At 38.6% G+C, this 11,930-nt stretch overlaps 1 long non-coding RNA gene and 1 pseudogene across 1 annotated transcript; one reads left to right on the top strand and one right to left on the bottom strand.

Annotated features, from left to right (window-relative positions):
• Positions 1 to 1,144: 1,144 nt before the first annotated feature.
• LOC113060607 (transmembrane protein 151B-like) lies at positions 1,145 to 11,898 on the bottom strand (annotated as a pseudogene).
• On the top strand, positions 5,403 to 9,058 carry LOC113060608 (uncharacterized). The gene is made up of 2 exons (XR_003278272.1): positions 5,403 to 6,203; positions 8,815 to 9,058. It is a non-coding gene; the product is annotated as an uncharacterized LOC113060608 (long non-coding RNA).
• Positions 11,899 to 11,930: the final 32 nt, after the last annotated feature.

Below are 11,930 nucleotides of genomic sequence, written 5' to 3'. Positions count from 1 at the left end.
AAAAAGACTATAAACTGTTGAAATGACTTAAAATTTAATTGAAATACAACTGTGTATATATTTATTCTTTTTTGTGTGTGTGTTTAAAAAAAAATTAATTACTTAATTATTTTTTTGTAATCTATATGTATGTTTTACTGATTTTCTTGTTGTTGTTATTATTATTATTTTGTTTTATCAGTTATTATTTAAATGTTGTGTTTCTTTGTTACTGAATAAAGCATTAAAAAAAAGATCAATTTCACTCATGAACCAGATGTCACAGTATTCGGTCGTCCTGTTCTTTGTAGGTATAGGAAGACAATCAATTACGTGCTTCAAAAGATTAATTCAGCACTAAATATAGTCAATGTGATTATGGAGAATAAGTTGTTCACGAAAAATATTAATTTAATCGCAAGTAAAACAGTTGCTTTCTGGTATAGGGTCCACATTAAGTACCCACTGATGAGGTTTGGTAGGTTTTAATGTTGGTAGATAGATGATATGAATGAACAAATCACATGGATAAAATGGTTGGGAGACATTTTAATGTTTTAGCATTGGAGCAATTTTATTCTGCACTATTTTTTAACAGTCACTGCCATTTCAACAGCATTTCTTGACTTCTTGACTCACATCCATACTTCAAACATACAGGTCAGGCCATAACATTTAGTTTAAAAGGCGATTGTTATTTGATGAGTCTCTCTCATTTGATGAGCCAGTGTAATACAAATGCGATGTCTTCTGTTACAGAGACACTCACTAATGATTTCTCAAGGTGTGAAGAACCATATTGCTGTTTCCAACAAGATGCATACATTACCACTTGCTTCTTTGAAACAATGTGAGCAAATTGCCACTTATATAAACCAGACATCAAAGACAATTCTTTGATGCCAACATATATGTTCAGTGGATTAGCATTATCAAAATGAAATAATAATAATATTGAAAATGACAGTAATAATACTGTTCATCTTTGTCTTCAATTATATATTTATGTATGTATGTATTATATATATATATATATATATATATATATATATTCATAAATATAATGTTTTATATATATATATATATATATATATATATATATATATATAAAATAAAAACAATTAAAAACAATTAATAAAAACAATTTCAGATTAGAAACAAAGGCAAAATGGCAGCTACTGAATACATTTTCTCTCTTAATTATGTCTTTTGAGCAAATCAGTAGTCATTACCTTTACATTCAGTGGCCACAAACAAGCAATGCATGTTTTTAACATAAAATGTAATGTTTTTGTTAATAGATCTCCTTTTAAATGAATTTATTAAAACTGACATACAGTATTTGTCAGCCAGCTGTTCATAAATAGTATGAAGAGCTTGCTCTATTTATTGATAATTCCAATCCAGCCCTTCAGTTGAAATCAAAATGTAAACGGAAAAGTCTTCAGTGCTGCACTGAACAAGCCACAGTTTTGCACATGAGCAAGACAAAGTTCATGAGAATAAACGTCATCCGTTCGGCATCAAGTCCACTTTCTGCATAGTGCAAATAATAATGCTTAACAAACTTTTTCTATCGACCGCTTCAAGCCACTTTAAACCGAAGTCTCCACACAACAGGAGCCTCTGCGAACATAATACCTCCTCACCTCAGAGGAGTCTCCACAGCCCTCAGGCCGATGTACAATAAGGACTGGGAAGAAGCGGGCGTCTTGGTAGTTCGGCGGGCTGTCGTTAAGTGCAAGCTGACTGGTGTAAGACCTGCAGCACTGCTCATCGGGGCAGCAGCGCTCTGTAAGTGTACTACTGCGGCTCCTCCACAGTCCCATGGACAAACGGGAGTGGAAGGTGTGGCGAGAGAAGATGGAGGAACAGCTAGAGCTGATAGTCGGCCGTCTTCGCCCGCCTTCCCGTTGGCAACAGTGCTCACAGTTCTGCACCAACGTCCCATAGCTCTGCGCTGAGTAGCTATCCAACAGCAAGCGGTTGGAGGAAATACTGTCTCTGTGGTTTGACCCAGAAGTCCCCAGGTTCATTAGCATGGCCTCCGAGTAGCTTGGTATAAGCTGGCGGTTTGAACGAATGTGCCATTCCAGCTCCGTACTCTCCACGGTTTCTGCTCTTGGAAGGCCGTAGCGATTGCTCCTCGTGGTGGCGTCTGCCTCTGGAGACGGGCTGTCGTTGCTATACTCTAGTCCGAAGAGTTTCTCGACTTGGTAGTGCACAAACGCCGTCCGGTACTCGATCAGCACTCGCAGTGGCCAGGAGAGCATGAGGAGAGCTGCCAACCAGAAGGTCACCCGCGAGGTGTACCACGGCAATTGGTCGGGATCCACATAAGCTATAAGGTGCTCTTTAAAGTCGACGTTCTTCAGTAGCATTCCTTCGCGGGCTTCCATGTAATCATCCAGTCCCTCGATCTCCGAGAAGAACCTGGCGCGTTGGTTGAGGTAAGCATTTTCAGGCCCCGCTCCTGTGAAACTGAAGCACTTGGAGAAATGCAACCGTGTCGCCACGTGTGCCTCCAGCCCACGCAAGTTGCGCGAGATGTCTCTCATTCCGCAGTGGCTGTAGTCGAACTCGCCCTCTGCCACATGTGTGTTAACACGCTCGTGGTAAACCTGCGTGGTCGTGTAGGCATCTCCATTTCCGGTAACGCGTCACTTGTCGAGTCCTGCGTACGAAATGGTAACTGATGGCTTTCCACCAGACGCACGGTCGGGCTTGACGCATGCGCAGAACCCTTTCGTACACGCTCTCAACGTTGGCCTTGCACTGTAACTCGCTGCGGGCACGACAGTGCCAGCACTCCATAAGGTAAACGGCGTAGAGCATGAGCAGGAAGGCCAAGGGGATGTACACATAACCATCAGAGCAAGGGCTGTCGTGGTATATCATGGCACGACCTCCTCCTCTAAGAGAGTTCATTGAGGCTGTGAGGGAAGTACTGGAGGAATCGAAGCTCAGCTTGGTGACCTGTGTGAGCTGACACCAGGCCACGGCACCCAGGCAGCTGTACATGAGCAGTGAAAGGAGAAGGCATCGCCAGTGCGTCTCGCGGCACATAGAGGCACTCAGGGACTGCTTTATTGGCCATTGCTACAAGGAATAATGAGAAATAGTAATCAGCATATTTACTAGGCACACCGGCTTGCTGTGAATAAGAAAACAAGAGGTAATGAATACAAAAACCATCAGAGGTTTAGTGCCACTTATATGAGGCAATGATATTGGACAAAAGGACCAAATGTCTTCTGATCAGTGCTGTTATTGTTAACTAAAACTATTTTTAGTCATTGTTTTTAGTAATTGAAATAAAGTTGAAAACTAATATAATTTAAAATGAGAAATGTCGCCTGGCCAACTAACTGAAATAAGTTTAAGTGCTAAAATGACTAAAACTTAAATAATAATGAATTAATGCTAAACAGAGTTATAAAAACCAGACAAAATTACTAAAACTTAAAATAAAATAAACAATGTTTTAAAGAAACCATAAAAACAAAAGCTAATTTAATATATTAATAAATACTATAACACACACACATATACATTACTAAAATGATACTGACTCAGATGTCCAGTGCATCTTATGTTCCTTAAATATCCTATTACATGAAACCGCTTAATATACAACTCTAAAAATAAAAAGTAAATAATAAATTTCACTTCTAAATGAAGTCTATGCACATTGATTTGAGTCTAATTCAAATAAAGTGCATACAACGCTCTGACGGTAAACCCTTAACATGACTACACTGTAAAAATTTTCCAGGATTTCACAAGATATAACTGTAATATTTCACAGTTAATTACATTATTACCACTTCACAGGCTTTAACTGTGATAATTCACAATATAATACCGTATTTAGACTTTTACTGTGAAAATAATGCAGGCGCGGGTCTTTTACAAGAAACTACTGTGAATGCCGTCTTTTTTGAGTGGCAACTGCGGCAGCATCATCAGAGCGTCATCAGAGCTCTCTGATCTACGTGGTCTCATTCGGTGGATTCAGACAGCGGTAAGTGTTTAAATGTCAAACTTTATCAATTTGATGTTTTTTATATGATAGTGCATGTAATTTAAAAGTATGAACCAAATTAGCGTTAGTTGTAGGTTCTGTTGTCATGTTTTTGTAACTTAGCTGGAGCAGACTCGCATGGATGTTTAAGCGCCAAATTTGAATGAAAAGACGTTGGTTGTAGTGTTAATTATACCGTATTAAGTTAACTGTGAGATGTCTGATTAGATACACCGTCGAACATTTAACTTTAGCTTTACTTAAAGCTTATCTTAGTTACTCTAACAGCGTTCTCTCTTTTATCACAGGATTTTCTACATTGACCGACGATAAATAAAGGTATAAGGTAAGATGTGGCCTTAATGTGGGTATTATGACAGTTATTATCAACTAGATAAATTATGGTGTTTGTGGATTTGGGCAAAGGTGGATTAAATTCATCTCAAATTAGTAACTTTATAATTTTCTTCCCTGCTGTGTGTGTGAAACGGAGCAACCGTTGTCTTTCTCGTCAACAGAAAAATGAATGGGGGGCTTCATCCAGCTGAGTTCACGCAGCATTTTCAACCGCCATTTTTATTCGGATAATTTTCAAAATATTACTGTTATTGTGTCATGAAATGTAGTTTTAAAAGTATTTCAGGCGAGAATGTAGTTGTTTTAAACTCAAATATGCGGTTTATTTATAATGACAGCGTCTATTTAAAAAATGTGTTTCGCCGATCTCGGAGATGAGCTCCATGCGATCAGCGGGAGCTCCGTCATCATGTATCCGCCGAGAGTAGCCTTACCTCGGCTAGATCTTCTGACATTTGCCGCTGGCTCTGATGTGTCTTTAGTGGTTCAAGATAAAATATAATTCGTTTGGGGTAAAATGAAACGTTTCTTATCTTTGGCCTATATTCAATTTATCTATTAATATGTTTTATATATATATATATATATATATATATATATATATATATATATATATATATATATATATAGGTCATTTTTATCCCTGTCTCTATAGAAATATGAACTTTTGTCATATAGCTCCGGTTGACTGCTCACTGACAACATCTGTCGTTCCTCCTTGTTGAATGAGTGGAGAAGGGTAACGTTATTCCTGCACAACCGGAGGCTGCAGGAACATACTGTTGAATGAGTGACTCCTAGCAGGCTCCTGATTGGTTAACGCGGCGCGAATTGACGCCAAAGTTCAAATTTTTCAACTCGGGCGGCAGACGCGAATTCGCGTCAAACGCTAAATGCACAAAAAGCACCATTCGCGCTTAACGCGCGTTTCGCGCGAAGCCCTCTATTCGCGCGTCAATTCGCGTCTTCCGCGCCGCGCTTAACGCCCCATTCGCGCCGCGAGACCTCCAGACGCGCGTAAACGCGCCTTTGCATTGACTTAACGTTGAAATCATTCGCGCCAGACGCTCTATTCGCGTTTGGTGTGAACACAGCATTATACGCAGCTAAAACGCTGGTGTGGACGGAGATATTCGTTTTAATTCTCCGTTTCTAAACGAAAACGCAGTAGTGTGGACGGGGCCTTAATTTGTGTGTCTGTGCTGGAGACCAGACCAGATTAGACCAGAGACAAAGCTTAAAAACGTCAGAAACAACTAGAAAACTGGGTGCTTTATTGTGAAAAAGATATAAGAAATGAAATGTTTATCACATCATCTGTGAACGGGTAATAATTCTAGGAGGAAGAGTACAAGTAGAAACAGCCATAGGGAGATGGACAGGCAACAGGCTCTTACTCCATCCTCTGCAAACGGAACATGTAAATTATGTAAATTGTTGTGTGCGAATGCTTTGCCTAGGTAAATCACACACCTCTACTTTGGTGAAGGTCTATTCTTGACTGTGTTTGTGATGGAAATGTTTTTCAGTTCAGTTCCATGCATTTTTTTTTCTGAATTACAGTACTTACACCTGAATTACACCTTTGTTTAAACTGAGCTAACTTTAGTTTGACTCTGTACTGCAAAAGCAGTGACCCACTGAAGCTGGTGACTGGGAACTGACACCTTTTTCATCACACGAATTAAACTAACAGGTTTCTTCTGTCTTTTTGTTTGTAGGTGCTTCTTGGGCATCAACCCAGAGACGGGAACAAAATCTAAGAGGCAGAGAGGTCACATGAACCAGCAAGTCTGCACTCTTATCAGGAAGCTCATTGACTTCGAATGGATGTCAATCTAATGTAAGCTGTGTTCCAATTTAAGAACGGACTAATGAAACACAGTATCTGTGTTAAAGGAACATGCTGACTTTTTGTGACTTTATCTTATTCCCCGTATCCCCCAGAGTTAGATAAGTCTATACATACCCTTCTCATCTCCGTGCTTGCCGTAAGTCTGTCTGAGGCACCCACCGCTAGCCTAGCTTAGCACAAAGACTGGAGGTAAACGGCTCCAGCTAGCATACTGCTCCCAATAAGTGACAAAATAACGCCAACATTTTCCTATTTACATGTTGTGATTTGTATAGTCACAGTGACTCTAACCATCTTCTAACCGTATACATACTGGGAACTATATTCTCAGAAGGCGAAGCACTGCTACTTGGGGAGTGATTTTCTCACAGCACCTGAGAAGCCCTGTGGTGAGGAGCAGAGAGTTTGCTCAGAATTGGAGTAAATCACTCCAAAGAAGTAGCAGTGCTTCGCCTTCTGAGAATATAGTTCCCAGTATGTATACAGTTAGAAGATGGTTGTGTCTCATATGACCTTGTTATTTGTACACACTGTGACTATACAAATCACAACATGTAAATAGGAAAATGTTGGCGTTATTTTGTCACTTATTGAGAGCAGTATGCTAGCTGGAGCTGTTTACCTCCAGTCTTTGTGCTAAGCTAGGCTAGCGGTGGGTGCGTCAAACAGAGGCACTCAAGGAGATGAGAAGGGTATGTATGGACTTATCTAACTCTGGGGGATACGGTGAATAAGCTAAAGTCCCAAAAAGTCGGCGTGTTCCTTTAAGCTAGATGTAGTTATGCAGTAAGAAGTTTACTGAAGCTATTAAAGGGTTAGTTCACCCAAAATTTAAAAATCTGTCATTAATTACATCCCCTCACGATGTTCCAAACACAAGAATTTTGTTCTACTCAAATTAAGAAAATTTTAAGCAATATGAGAGCTTTCTGATCCCACCTATAGACTACTATGTTATAACCATTTTCAAGTCCGAGAAAGGTAGTAAAACCATCGTTAAAATAGTCCATGTGACTACAGTGGTTCAACCTCAATGTTATGATGTGACGAGAATACTTTTTGTGCCCAATGCAATCACATGCATGATCAAGAACACATCACGTGAACAGCATCGGATACTGGCACAGAAAGGAAAAATGTTGAATAAAGTCGGTATTCTATTTTGTTTTGTTTTGTTTCTGCGCAGTAAAAGTATTCTCGTCGCTTCATAACATTAAGGTTTAACCACTGTATACATATGGACTATTTTAACAATCTTTCCGGGCCTTGAAAGTAAAATAATTGCTGTCCATGGAGGATACAGAAAGCTCTCGGATTCCTTAAAATATCTTAATTTGTGTTCCAAAGATTTTTGGGGTGAACTATCCCTTTAATGTGTTCTATAGTGTCTCCTGATTCAATGTAGAGTTTAGACAGACTGCAAAATAAATGTGTAAAATTAATTGTTTTTACGTTTATTTGATTTTAACATGCCTTGACGTCTAAAAAACGTAAAATTTACAGTACTTTACAATAGTTTTAAGTGTAAATTTACATTACTTGCTACTGTGTTGAATTACTATGCAATTTAGCATGCAATTTTTGCTTAAAGGGTTAGTTCACCCAAAAATGAAAATTCTGTCAGTAATTACTCACCCTCATGTTGTTCCAACCCCGTAAGACCTTCTCTCATCTTCGGAACACAAATTAAAATATTTTTGATTAAATCTGAGAGCTGTCTCACTCCTCCATAGGCTTCTAAGGGATTGAAACTTGCTGGCCCAGAAAATGTATTAAAAACATCATTAATATAGTCCAAGTGACTACAGTGGCTCAATCTTACGTTTACCAAGCAACGAGAATACTTTTTGTGCGCAAAACCCCCCCAAAAATAATGACTTTATTCCACTATTCATTTCCTTCTCTCTGGGCCTCGGGTGAATTCATGTAGTATAACAGCGTAGCGCTTCTGTGTTATACGTCACATGCATCACACACATGACCAGCGTCGGCCAATAGTGAGCCTACGTGTGACGTATAACACAGAAGCGCTACGCTGTTTTACTACATGAAAAAACTCAAGGCCCACAGAGAAGGAAATGAATTGTGGAATAAAGTTGTTTTTTGTTTTTTTTTTTACGCACAAAGTATTCTCGTCGCTTTATAAACTTAAGATTGAGCTACTGGAGTCACTTGGACTATATTAAAGATGTCTCTAATACATTTTTCTGGGCCAGCAAGTTTCAAACCCTTAGAAGCCGATGGAGGAGTGATCCAGCTCTCAGATTTCATCAAAAATATCTTAATTTGTGCTCTGTAATTACTGACAGAATTTTCATTTTTGGGTGAACTAACCTTTTAACCTCAATCATGTTACTTTCAGTCCTGTTACTCACGTGAAAAATAATAGGACTGGGTAAAAGTAACAGGAGTGATTAGAGTCCTGGTTTGTTGATTTAATATTAATTGAGAGTACTATTCACATTTTTTTTAATAGTTGAAATTACTTAAATTGTAGACATTTTAGGATTAGTGTTACAATGCGAGCACCATACTTACAGGGAGTCAGTCCACCACAGAGTAACTTAAACTTTTTGTCTTTCTTATCTTTTGTATATAGTGGATAGAACCCACACTATGCAGGTGCCAGCTGCGAGGGAAGGAGAGAGACACCTGCGACCCTCTCTATTCCCACCTTTTTGTCTTTTCTTACATCTCTCTCCCTCACTCTCTCTTCTCTGTCTCCTTCTTTCTCTTTTGACACACATTCCTGTTACCCAGTGTCAATCCCTGTTGCCCAGTGTTTTATTCATGTAATTAAATTGTATTTTACTTCTAAAAAATAAAAGTTATGTCACTGTTTTTATCAGTTTTGTTTGGTCCATCATTTATGTTAAATCACAGTAATAGATAGACATTCACAGTTATGTACAGTAATTCTACAGCTGCTTACTGCTAAATTACAGTAATAGATAGACTAATTTCACAGTTAAATACATTAATTCTACATCTGCTTGCTGCTAAATTACAATAATAGACACTAATTTCACAGTTAAATACATGAATTCTACAGCTGCTTACTGTTAAATTACAGTAATACATAGACACCAACTGTAATTTCACAGTTAAATACATTAATTCTACAGCAGCTTACCGCTAAATCACAGTAATGCGATGTCAGAATTACTGTGAAGTCACAGTATACAGCTGTCATTTCACAATAATTTACTGTAAAAATGTTACCGTAACTTACTGTGAAAGTCATGCAATTATTAACCTGCAATTTATTGTAAATTTACAGTCAAATAATTAACAGTGTAGGGATAAAGATCTATGTGAGAAAGCGAGGCCTGACAAGACAGAAGATTTGTAGCAATCCTTCAGTTCAGACTTAATTACTTCCAGTACATCCTGGCACAAAGTCTTCAGATTACATTTATTAAACCTAAGACAAGCACAAACTTGCTTCAGATAACCATTTGACCATTTTAAAGGTAATTCAATTTTTATAACATTATTCTGCAACTCCTGCCGCCCTTTACAATTCATGAAAATCATATGTATCCAGCAATGATATGGATGATGCAAAACATGGTGGATGTCATTGCAACTTTGTCTTAAGTCTTCAATCAATGCCAGACAAAATCTATCAATTTTTTTTTTTTTGTTTTGTATTCAAAACCTGCAGGAGAATAGCTCAGCAATGCTTTTGTGTGCTTACTCTGGACTTGGTACAACTCTTTATCGCAGAATAAATTCATGCGCAGAAGTTATTCGTAATTGTACAAGGACCTTTGCTCCTGATTCTGAACCTTGGTTTGAATCTCACTCAAGGGTACAGAGCTTCTGAATACAAATTATGAGTATTACAAAAAATGTCAGCTATTGTCATGAGTTCACTGAATTGAACATAAATAAAGAGGCTGCTTTTATTTAATTTAACTGAACAAAAATCTGAGAATTTTTGGTTTTGAGTAAATCACGGATTCTGTATCTGAGATTATGGCTTAGAATTGTATCTGCACGAGTTAAGAATGTATGGTATTATCCCATTCAGTTAATATTACAGCTTCTGATATTTCTAATGGTTGAAAGGCTTTTAAAGAGGGGAGAGTGAGGTGCAGCATAAATAATGGAGATCCCACATGAAAGAGAAAACATTTAACAGAGATAACAGCATTCAAAAGCATAAAAACTGCTCTTCTCCTCGCTGTTCTGGGATAGGTGAAACTTTGGACATAATATGGTTATGATCTAAGATGCCTAGCAGATTACAGCTGAAACTTGATAATGATTCAAGGAATACCAAATGTCTATCTAAATATCTCTCTCTCTCTATATATATATACATATATATATTTTTTCCTGCTTTAGATAAAGAATAACATCTAATATTACCAAGTCAAATCGATGTACCAGTTTGAATGTAATTTTTAGAGAAGATAAAATCACAGTTCTGAGTTCCAGCAAGCAGGATTTGTGTGAAAGATGAGTTGAGGGACACAGAGCAGAACTGGCAGGCCATACCAAAAGTTTTTACAAGGCAATATGCACCAATAACATTAATATCAGAGATGCGGATTGGAATCAGCATCAATGCCAGGCTATTTAATATGAGTGTGTGATATATGAAAGGATTTATCCAAAATACAGAGTAAAACATATCTGCTCTAACTCCCCTTGGTGAGGGTGATTCTCAAGCTAACAGGCATATAATCTTTTCCACAGTGGCAATTCCATAATTACAGCAGTACATTACAGAGGTGTTGATCAATGCACAAATCGGCTGAGTGCAGGGAATATGACAACAGATTTAGAGCTATACCTAATGTAAAATGCAAATGCACTTCCAAATTTCAGTCTGTTTGTCCTCCTTGGAGTCTTCTCAGATTTATTGTCATTATGGAATTTGTACATCAAGCACCACCACAAAATGAAACCATGTTAAAACATTCCTGCCAGTGTAGACCACACAACCTAATTCTGATTCAAGCATTGCATCCGAGGTTTATTACTTAGGATCTGCAGTCAGTGATCTCTGATAACTGCAAAGAACTCAAAGAGTTAAATTATAGATGCTTATCAAGTAACCTGTGCATCATGAAGTTTATGCATCATTTGGAAGCAGCGGAATGGTCAAAAGCTATGACATTTAACAATTCCTTATATAGAACAAATATAAGTGGATTTACAAGAACATTTTCTCAATCTCAGACATACCTTTACTGTGACCTGCCAGTCAAGCCACACTAAGACAATTACAATCTACAGGGGGATGAAATGCAGAAATCCCATCTGCTCCAAGATGACTATGGCACATCTAGTACTCATAAGACTCAGGTCATACCTCTTCCAGCACATCGAGACTGGCCGGTGTCTCCGCGCCTCCATCTGGGGAGCTCGGCGCGGTGTCCTCCGCAGTAGTATCAGTTTCCAGATCTAGAGACAACATCCTGCGGCAGGTGTAACATTGCAGTCAAATATGTTATCTCCAATACGCCGCTTTTCTCAATGAAAACACGCTTCAGGACGTTGTTTTGTCCGGCTGTGCTGTATTTGGGAAGGATGCCAGGAATGCCGGGGATCCCGCTCTGGGTGTTCCCATTCAGGCAGACCGGGGGCGGAGACCGCGGGGAGACTGCGGAGGAGAAACCGACCACCGCTCTCCGAAGTCTCGTGGAGACCGAATCTGATTCTTTGATTTGTGCTTATCCTGAACCCTATGAACTGCGCGAG

This window comes from Carassius auratus, chromosome 42 (assembly GCF_003368295.1).
Source record: "Carassius auratus strain Wakin chromosome 42, ASM336829v1, whole genome shotgun sequence".
Lineage (NCBI taxonomy): Eukaryota > Metazoa > Chordata > Actinopteri > Cypriniformes > Cyprinidae > Carassius > Carassius auratus.
This window is presented reverse-complemented; position numbering and strand designations above follow the sequence as displayed.